Here is an 11,360-nt window from a genome sequence, read left to right as displayed (position 1 = left end):
AACCATGGCCCGGCCACCTGAATCCATCGCCAACAGCCCTCGTCAAAATCAAGTGGCAAAATTAAAAAGATAATTAAAACTTCTAAAGATAAAGTCGCAGATGGAAACGGTTTCAGGAAGGCTAGTGCAAAAAAAAATTACTGAATGGGGAGAAATCATTTCATTCTGTTTACTTTAAAATTACTATACTATTTTTTCCAGTTCTACAAATGCACACACACCCACACTCCTGTCAAAAATTAGATCACAGACATCAAACAAATACATATCAACAGATTTTAAGAATTTGAAGGAAATTACCTAATGTATCTAGATAAAATTTATATTTGATTCACAATAAGCCTATTTTCCTTTTTAATCTCTATCTCTGTGGATGGATGTGTCGGTAAAACATGTCTTTTTACTCAACATAAGAAACTGTGTTTTAAAATTTCCATTTTTACATGCTGCTTGTTCCCTGTTCATGTTTGGTTTACTCTAACATGACAATTGGAAATCTGGCTGAATTACTGGTAGATTCTTGAAACTTTGAGGGGAGGGAGGAAAATTGTGTTTATGATTTCAGTCTAGATGCTGATTGGCAAGCGTGTATGAACAAAGGAGTCATGAAAATGGGGCGTTCCTGTACTTTCACCGCACCTTCAGCAAAAGGGGTGCCCTTGGGACGGTGTTAGAGCTTGTCGGCCTTAGGATTCTGACCAAAAATCTCCCCAAAAGTCTCCTTCATCCCGAGAAGCAGGGTGAAGAAAGACCTGCCCTAAGCAAAATCACGCTCTCTGCAGGTCCCACTGCAAAGACCCCAGCTGCCTTCCATGGGTCTGCATCACAGGCGGACTTGGCCGCAGGGTCTTAGTTGCCCATTATTGGAAATTATTTATTTTCCTCTTTTTGGATCTATGGTATTTTAAATGCGAGGTTTGGCCATTAAATTGTGGCAAGTTATAGAGGACACTGCAGCGGCATGGAGCAGGAAACCCTGCAGGAAAGCCGTATAAATCCTAGCTGACGTGGGGAGACGGGAAAGCCGGGCTTGGAGCCACCGCCTTAGGAACAGCAAATTGGGGAGCCATCTTGGCTTGTGGCTTGTCGGGGGCCTGCAGGGCAGGAGCCAGATGGAAACCCAAGAAGGTTAATAAAAAGGAAAAGTGACTCCCCCAGTTAATGCTAAATACAAATCAAATGTTTGCGTATGCAAATAAAATAAAACGAAATAATCCATGGTACAAATGTGCCATGAATCTGCGAAGAGCTCAACCATCCTCCATGCAAAGATTTTTCTCAGCCTTACGTGTTGCTGAAGGCTGCCATTATGTGACATTTTTGTGATATTTTCCCCTTTCTGTCTGTTTTTGATCCTCAGGTAAAACTGGATGAGAACGACCTCTCCGATGGAGCGGTGGGAGAGAGCAGTATTCCCTCAACGCCTCGGGGGATGAAGCTGGCTTACGTGTTTATTTCTGGAATTAACTGGGTTGTAATAATAAAAATGTGTGGCGTTTACCGATGGCCTCTTATAGGTGAACTTGAAATGCCAGACATTTCTACCATCACATAAAAAGAAAAATAAACACAAACCTTCCCCAGCCATTGACAAAGAACTCACATTTGATCTGATCTTCAGAACAACTGGGAGGTAGGAATTCTTGGGAAGCTGGTTTTATAAACGATGCAACAGGCTTCACAACTGCATGTGCCCAAGTTCCCAGACGCTTATCCTGAGCCACAGACGGTCCTTCACACCAGCCTGCAATGGAAGAAAGGAAAGTGCTGGAAAATGCCTTCTTTCACTGACAGTTTGGCAATCTGTGGTAAAGCTACTTACTTCTTTCACTCCACTGCCGTTCCTCTGCTGTTCTCTCTACCTCAAAGGGCATTTCTACCTAGAGTTTCTGTGCCAAAAATGGCTGAGGCTACTTGATCATTTTATTTTATTTTTTTATATAAGCTTTTAAAAAAATTCAGTCATCCATAAGACAGTCTTTATTTACTTGTTTTTGGCCGAGCCGTGTAGCACACGGGATCTTAGTTCCCTGACTAGGGATCGAACCCATGCCTCTTGCAGTGGAAGCGCAGAGTATTAACCACTGGACCACCAGGGAAGTCCTTACTTGATCATTTTTAAAGCCCTTTCATGCACATTATCTATGATTTTTGACCTAATCTTCTGTCATTACAAAGCCCCCTGTCCACTGCAGTGGAGCATCCCACCCCACGTGCAATGGGAACGGTTCTATTTCTACCCCCTGGGCTGGAGGTATGGATGGTCGGATTTGATCCCAAGGCAGCCTGGATAGGGCTGTTGGGAGAGTAGCTGAAGGGAAGCCGGCTTGCCCTGCGGTCCCCCATGACGAGTGGCATCCTTGTGGGACCCAAGCCCATGCTCACCTCCTGCCATCTACTCTTGTGGAGTGAAGCTGTGCCCCGCAGAGAGAGACGGGGCAGCTGAGGGAGAGGCTGTGGTCTGGGGGCCCTCTGGGACATGCGAGTGGGGATACCTGTAGGGTCACTTATCTAGCAACAATCTAGACCATAGTCCCAAAGCCCTGTCCTCTAGTATATCAGAAACGGATGTCTTTGTGGCTGAAGTGCCCTTTTCGCCCAAACTACATGTTCAACATGCCTGCTGTTACTAGGCTTGTGCAACCTGCAGAATAAATTTTCATCGCTCTTTCAAAGCCCAAGTTTGACAAATAGAAACCGAGTGAATTAGAAATCTGTGCTCATTATCATATGAAATTGTAATAGGAGCTTTTGGGTCTTTAACAGTTCAGGTGATGTACATTTCTGAATGATGTACAAATGGCTCTTTTTTATTATCTACTTGAGCGAACAAACTTTCTGATTTACAATGACTGTAAGAAAATGGAATTATTGAGTAGGTAAGCTGGGTAAGGTCCAAGGTGTCTGACTTTCACCAGCCCTGTGAGTCCTGGCAGCGTCACTGGGGGTCACAGAGAGCTGGGAGGGCGTTTCCTACGTAAGCGGTTCTGATCATTGTAAAGCAAAGGGACCTATATCTCCAAGTCTCCAGTAATATGTTATGACTCTTTTCTCATTCTAAATAAATATTAATTTTGTATCTGGTCTTACATTTGCAATTTTCTGTTCTCCCTCCCTCTCAAATTGTATAAGCTTCAGACCCTAGAAACCTGGGTCTGTGGCTGATGGGGAATTTCATAAAGCCATACCAAGCATAAAAGCTGACAAAGTTAAAGTTAGATTACAGGGGCAAGTCCAAGTTTCTCATTAAAAAGTGAGGTGGGGGAGGGGAGAGAAAAAACTGTGAAATATTTTATGTGGAAGATTTATACAAATTCCATGATCAAAATTTTTTCTAAAAGGGTCATATTTTATTTTTCTTACCATAGTTATATAACATAAGGAACACGTGATGAAAATCTCACCAGGCACTCTATAAATACCCCTAAATCTCCTGACTGCTATGCTGTACAAATGTGATGGTTCTCAGTGTGCTGTGATGTAGAAAAGGAGAAGGAAGCAGCTCTGTGCTGTGCACTATCCCTGGGATGCTCTGTTCTGATTTTGGAGCCAGAAGCCCCATGGTGCCCAGTCCTGCAAATAACTCAGACTCACCAAGCTGCCGGGCTATGCGTTTGGAACAATTCCCCTTTGGTCTCTGTTGAGGTTACCTGCTTGTTTGGTACTGGTGACCTTGGCACTTTTGAAGAGGACTGTCCCGTTACGTTCTGGGATGCCCCTCACTCTGGGTTTGCTTGATGTTTCCTCGAGATTATATGAAGTTTACGCATTTTTGGCAAGAAGGTCACAGAAACTATGCTGTGGTTGATGATGTGTCTTTCCTAATACGTCACATTAGAGGTTCTGGTGGTCGACTGGTCCTCGTGTGGGTAAGGTGGAGTCCAGCAGGCAAAAATAGAATAAAGGCTGCAGATTAGATAGCAGTATTGTATTAATACTAATTTTCTAATTTGGACTTTGTGCCATGGTTACCTATGAGAACTTTCCTATTTTTAGAAAGTACACTCTGAAGAGAGAACCAGAACAATAAAGGAAATGGGTTAAAATGCTGACATTTGGAGAATATGGATGAAGGTATATAGACATTCTTAGTACTATTTTGAAACTTTTAAGTCTGAGATTATTTCAAAATAGAAAGTTAAAAAAGAGTGCAGAGCAAGTCCACTAGACACCACACCAGACCTGAAGGAATGCTTCTGTTTCTGTCTGCTGGGTGTTTTTTAGGTGCTGTTTTATAATCCAGGGGATTTTCTATCAAAGCCACTTTTTGAACCCAGTTTTCAATGGGGAATCCATCAGTCTAGAACAATTATTACAATGAAATTTCTGTGCAAAAATTGAGGGATAATAAAGTACAATTGCCTTTCAGTCTCTTTCTGAATGCGTGGCTTTGAATCAGCTTTCAATTTTGCAAAGATAGACTCAAATATGTCTAAAAATCACGTGCCAAAATACACAACAGAAAGGACTGGTTAAAGGACATAAAATAGACACTTGAACTCTTTGGTTCTCATTTCACTGTCACTTTCCCATCCTCTGTCTGCCTTTGGGTGGAAGCTGCTTTCCAAGTTTTGAAAGGAAAACTATGACTAGGTTAGGACAAAATTCCAGGACATCCTGGTGGGACGTCAAAATCAGCAGCGATCCCTGAAGTAATTGGCTTATACTTGTTCCCCTCACATCTGATGATGCTAAGGTCGTGTTCAAGATTCTTGTTGTTTTTGACAATTTGCCCAGCTGAACTGGCTGAGGAGACATTTCCTAAGGATCCCAAAGACCACAGTAATTTTTTTTTAATTGCAGTCCATAACTTAAGACTTTTTAATATCACAAAGTTTGGGTAAATAAGAATGCCAGACAATACACGCAGTTGCCTGAATGGAACATTTAGATAATCCTGTGGTGACTGCTTTCTCAAAAATGAAATGTACTCTGATCAGTGCCTGGCCGTGAATACTGCATAGCAAGAGATGTAGAAACCCCACCCAGAGTGCTAGCCTCTTGACCTGATCAGGAAGGCATTTTGAAGCAGCTAAAGGAGCAGCAGAGCTGGGGTTGACCAAGTTTGGATCTGCTAACCAGTTCTGTCATTTACTTTGGGTAAAAAGTCACATGTAGCATGACAGCTCTGTAAGGTTGACCAGGTTGTTGACTGCAATAAATGCACATGGCCAAGAAGGTGGGTGCCCAAACCTAGCCCAACTCTGCTTACCCCATTATGTATCTGCAAGGCTGCGCCAGCCGTAGGAAAGGGGCCCTGTTCTCTGATCGGTCCCCTCAGGGGAGGCACACCCACCCAGAGAGGCACCTCCTGGCAGTTGCCTGGAGTATGCAAATGTGCCGACAGCAGCCTGAAGAGATCTCTGCGCATGTCCTGGTTCCTGGTTTCAACGTCCTCATCCCTGAGGTGGCCCTGAGCTGGTAGAGGTTTCAAGATTCAACCCTGGGGTGTTGATGGCCATAGTGTTTGAGACAGTAAAGAGGAGGGAAACAGCCAAGTAAAGCCAATGAAAGGGAAATTGCTCAATATGTTATGATGCGTGAGGGAGATCAGGCCATTTAAATCACGTTTTCAAATAATATTTAATGATATGGAAAAATACAATTAACAGTAAGTAACATTAATAAAAGAAGCAGAAACACATGTTAAAATCATATGGGATTATAGATGTCACAGTACCGACAGTAATTTTCTCTAGGTTATAGGAATATTTACGATTTTTATGTTATTCGCTTTACGGGGGGCATTTTTTTGGTATTTTCCAGATTTTAAGATGATAATATGTCATTTTCAGAGAAACGTGTTGTACTTAGCAAATGCTAACCAAAAAGTTCATGTCCTTCGGCCAAGGTCTTTGACTTCAGACTGTTTTTCCTAAGGAAAAATTTAGAAATATAGCTAGACATTAATGAGAGAGTTACAAAAAACTGTGAAAAAGGGGAAACAATTGAGAGAAATGGTTAAGAAAATCAGTTCCTGCAGATGCCACCATGAGACGATGTTTATCGTCTTGTTTTAGTTTTAGCCTTCTTTTATGCCCACAAGTCTCTTTGAGACCGTGTGTGCCTGGCTGAGGGAAGAGAGAGGCTTGTTTGTCCTGGTGTAAACTATGAGGCTGGCATCCTCACTTCATTTTCAGACATATTTCCTGAGAATGAAGCATGACAATCCAAAATTATTGAAAGAAAACAAGACGCAATCTGCACATACTCTAACACCTCAGCTATGTCACTATAGAAATACAGGACACAGAGCCAGCATGAGAGACAAAACTGGAGGGAAAGCTGCCTAAAGTTTCCTCAAAACTTTTCCTCTCCTTCCCTTTGCATCTTAATTCTACAGAGCATCTTATGTTTTATACACTGAGAACATTGCAATGAGCAGATATTTGTAGGATTTTTTTTCACATTTTTATTGGTGTAGAGCTGATTTACAATGTTGTGTTAGTTTCAGGTGTACAGTAAAGTGAATCCGTTGTACATATACAGATACCCACTCTTTTTAAGATTCTTTTCCCATATAGGTCATTACAGAGTATTGAGTAGACTTCCCTGTGCTATACGGTAGGTCCTTATTAGTTCTCTATTTTATATATAGTAGTGTGTATATGTCAATCTCAATCTCCCAATTTATCCCTCCTCACCTTTCCCCCTGGTAACCATAAGTTTGTTTTTTACATCTGTGACTCTGTTTCTGTTTTGTAAATCAGTTCATTTGTGCCATTTTTTTTAATTCCACATATAAGCACATATGATATCATATGATATTTGTCTTTCTCTGTCTGACTCACTTCAATCAGTATGACAATCTCTAGGTTCACCCGTGTTGCTGCAGATGGTATTATTTCATTCGTTTTTATGGCTGAGTAATATTCCCTTGTACATATGCACCACATCTTCTTTATCTGTTCATCTGTCGATGGACGTTTAAGTTGCTTCCATGTCTTGGCTATTGTAAACAGTGCTGCAATGAACACTGGAGTGCGTGTATCTTTTTGAATTATGGTTTTCTCTGGATGTATGTCCAGCAGGGGGATTGCTGGATGATATGGTAGTTATATATTTGCTGTTTTAAGGAATCTCCATACTGTTCTCCATAATGGTTGTACCAATTTACATTCCCACCAACAGTGTAGAAGGGTTCCCTTTTCTCCACACCCTCTCAAGAATTTATTGTTTGTAGATTTTTCGATGATGGTCATTCTGACTGGTGTGAGGTGATATCTCATTGTAGCTTTGATTTGCATTTCTCTAATAATTAGTGATGTTGAGCATCTTTTCATGTGCCTTTTGGCCATCTGTATGTCTTCTTTGGAGAAATGTCTGTTTAGATCTTCTGCCCATTTTTTGATTGGGTTGTTTGCTTCTTTGATATTGAGCTTCATGAGCTGTTTGCGTATTCTGGAGATTAATCCCTTGTGGGTTGCTTCGTTTACAAATATTTTCTCCCATTCTGTTGGTTTTCTTTTTGTTTTGCTTATGGTTTCCTTTGCTGTGCAAAAGGTTTTACATTTAACTAGGTCCCATTTGTTTATTTTTGGTTTTATCTTCGTTACTCTAGGAGGTGGATCAAAAAAGATATTGCTGAGATTTATGTCAGACAGTGTTCTGCCTATGTTTTTCTCTAAGAGTTTTATAGTATCCAGTATTGCATTTAGGTCTTTAATCCATTTGAGTTTATTTTTGTATATGGTGTTAAGGAGTGTACTAATTTCATTATTTTACATGTAGCTGTCCAGTTTTCCCAGCACCACTTATTGAAGAGACTGTCTTTTTTCCATTGTATATTCTTGCCTCCTTTGTCATAGATTAGTTGACCCTAGGTGAGTGCATTTATCTCTGGGCTTTCTATCCTGCACCATTGATCTATATTTCTGTTCTTGTGCCAGTACCAAACTGTTTTGATGGCTGTAGCTTTATAGTATAGTCTGAAGTCAGAATAAAGTATGGAACACTCCATAAATTTGCATGTCAACCTTGCACAGGGGTCATGCTAATCTTCTCTGTATTGTTCCAATTTTAGTATATGTGCTACTGAAGTGAGCACAAGATTTTTTGTTGTTGTTTGTTTTCTAGATCTGTTTAGTCTGTTAAGGGGTATGAAAAACTTGCTGGTATCTTGTGTTTATGTCACTGCTATAGACTTACCTGGAGCAAAGTGCACCTTTCTCCTACCTTCGAGGATGAGGAGGACTGGAGGACTGTCCAGGTTGGTGGTGTGGAGGGAAGCTAGGGGCTTTCATAGTCAGAGATTGGAGGGCCTGCTCCCAGGCAAGATGCTGCTGCAGAGAAGGGCAATATTCCACAAATGGGGGATTTCCCTGGTGGTGCAGTGGCTGAGAGTCCACCTGCCGACGCAGGGGACACGGGTTCATGCCCCGGTCTGGGAAGATCCCACATGCCGCGGAGTGGCTGGGCCCGTGAACCATGGCCGCTGAGCCTGCATGTCCAGAGCCTGTGCTCCGCAACAAGAGAGGCTACAACAGTGAGAGGTTCACATGCTGCAAAAAAAAAAAAAAAATTCCACAACTGGGGAAGGCCAGATGACTCCAAGTCCTACCTACACCAGTGAATCCCATGGAGTTACAGTGCCAAATGCCAGGTCCCAGCAGCAGAGGGCTCAGGGGGTGGACATGGCTTATAGGGAGCTGGCCAGCCTCAGATGGACCAGGGGGCCTGAGCCAGAAGCAATGACAATGACGGCCAGTCACCCACATGTGAAGACAGGGACATCCCCATTTTCCCCAACTGAGTAATCCCTGAGGCTCTCTGGAATTAGGGGAGAGGATGGAGGAAGGACCCCCCCCAAAACATCACAGATCCTGGATTTCTTCCCTAGGCTGGTGAGTGGGCGCTCAAGCTGAATTTAATTTGATACTTTAAAAAAAAAGAGAGAGAACCACGGCATTTTATACCCTGAATGTCATGGGAAAATTTATGCTGGTCTTAATAAATAAAAAGCACTTCATACATAAAATGATTTCTAAGCTATAATTAATAACCATATAGCATAAAAACAATCCCCCAAAATCCTAGTCAGAAGGCTGTGCTGAACCATTAAAACCAGGATGGTGGACTCTGAAAGCATGCTTTCTCCTGCCAAACTAGAGTTTAGGGGCTGAGCAGAACTGACACCTCCCAGGGCTGGATGCTGCCCTGTAGGGAGATCCTACATCCTCCCCACAAGTCTTCAGGGCACACTGGAGTTTTCAAGGAGTCAGGGTCTTTTTGCTGAAAATCCCATTGAAACTTCAGAGAGTGATCATGACTTTCCCAAATCTACCCCCTTTTCCTTTTCCCTTGAGGATTCCAGGTCCCCAATGTGCCTCTCCAGAATTATCCCTTCCACTTACTTCCACACTTTACAGAAATCCACAGGTCCTCATGCAACACATGGGGGCAGGGGAGAGAGGTAAATGTGTTTCAACCTTGGGAATTTTAGAAAACTAATCTGGTGTGCATGGCATGCTGCACCCCAGTGGAGTCTGGGGGTGCACCATGTGATCACACACATCAATATCTCTGCTTCGAATATATGCACGGTGCCAGAGGAATAAACCAGGGCTGCCTCATGTTGGTTCAAGTCTGTCAAAAGAGTTATGAAAAATTTTCCATTTCTTGGAGATTTATTGATTCTCGAATTGTGGATAAGGCACCATGGACCAGTATCTAATCTGCCTGCTGGAAATCTGGGACTGGTTGTCCAAATGTTTTCTCAAAATTAATATCTCTAAAATAAATCTCCTGAACATCATCCTTAAAATCCCTTCTTCACCCAAATTCCGCATCTCACTCATTGGTCTCTTTACCAGCCAGTTTGCTGAGGCAAAACCCTCCCTTCTCACATCCCACACGTTGACCTCACCTTGACTTCACCTGCTGGTCATGTCAGCTCATTGCCCACCACCTCACTGCCCCCACCATGATTCACACCACCATCACCGTAACTATGGATTGGGCTATAGGACTTCCTAACTGGAAGCTATTCCACTATGTTGGACTGCTGATGGAGGAAGCTTTTAAAATAATAAATCAGCTTATGTCACTACCCAGCTTTCCATCCTTCAGTGCTTCCCATTGAGTTCTCTTCCAAGAATATCAAAGTCCCAAGCATGGCCTCCCAGTCCGGCTAGTCACTCCATCTCTCAGGCCCTGCCCTCCATCCACACTGGCCCCATTGCCCCTGCTCACACCTGCCAAGCTCTGCCTCACCTCAGGAGATGGCACTTGCTGTTCCTTCAGGGTGGCTCCTCCTTTCTATCTGGTCTCAGCTCAGATGGTATCTCCTTAGAAAAGCCTTTCCTGAAGATTCTTTCTAAGGTGGACCCACCTTCCACCTCCATGTCTCCCTGTCACGTGACCTTATTCTCTCAGCTCCAATCTCATTAATTGGAAGTTAATGTTGTTACTGTATTCAATTATTCACATCACCATCAGGAGGTCAGGCCCTTGGGTTTGTGGGATCTACAAGGGCACCGATGATTGGGCATGGGGCAGGCTCTCTGTTCTGCATGACCTACTTCAAAATTCCAGATAGAGGAGACCCCTTGCTGTCGGTTCACCTTCCAATGCAGAGCAACCACCAAGGAGCTTGATCTGTGGGTCTTGGGGCTTCCTTCAAAAACTCTGGGGACTTTTAAGTGGGTAATTAAATCTTGAGAGATTGGTCTTGGGCATTTCATTCAGCTCAAAAAATATTATATTCATTGATACTCACCATACAGACCTCAGAAGAGGAGTTCATTGCTTAATGATTAAACTTCACATATGTTACAGATTAAAGTCCATATTTCCCATGACACATTTAGATAACACATTTCCCAATTCTTCTGCTGCACAAGCCTATGTTTCTTTTCTTTTTTTTAAAATCAGATTAGTTATCATCTTGACCTACTATATGTAACCTATTCATCATTTTTTTAAATTTCCATCCAGTGGAAAAGGATGAAAAATTCTTGCATACCTAAAATCATAACGGTTTCTTTGTTTTATATAAGGTGGAAGAGAGTGATCTCAGATTTTAAAAGTTTTATCTGAAAGAGAATTAAATGAATTGACTATGCTTATAGAAAAAAACTTTGCATTGGCTTAAAAAAGGAAAGATACATTTCTAGAGACTGTTATTATATGCAGTAATTTAAAACACATATCAAAACTACTTTCCTCTAATATAAAGGATACAGCCTTTTTAAAAATGAAAAGGACATGAAAGATATGTTTCTCATGCCATTTGATGAAATGTTTGACAGAACATAAAACCCCTGAGATTATCTGGATTTGATGTTCTTGGAGGCCATTCACCATGATTTCTGCTTTTGTGGTTGCTTCAGGATAAAGTAAATTATGAGCATTCACCTAAT

General features: G+C 42.1%; 1 non-coding gene across 1 annotated transcript; it reads right to left on the bottom strand.

The window, feature by feature from the left end:
- Nucleotides 1–7,940: 7,940 nt before the first annotated feature.
- On the bottom strand, nucleotides 7,941–8,047 carry LOC115803789 (U6 spliceosomal RNA). Its single transcript, XR_004024583.1, has one exon. It is a non-coding gene; the product is annotated as a U6 spliceosomal RNA (small nuclear RNA).
- Nucleotides 8,048–11,360: the final 3,313 nt, after the last annotated feature.

This window comes from Delphinapterus leucas, chromosome 15, assembly GCF_059928025.1.
Source record: "Delphinapterus leucas isolate spDelLeu-1000000601 "Yukka" chromosome 15, BTC_Dleu_Yukka2, whole genome shotgun sequence".
NCBI classification, from domain to species: domain Eukaryota; kingdom Metazoa; phylum Chordata; class Mammalia; order Artiodactyla; family Monodontidae; genus Delphinapterus; species Delphinapterus leucas.
Note: the sequence above shows the minus strand (reverse complement) of the source record. Positions and strands in the feature narration are given on the sequence as shown.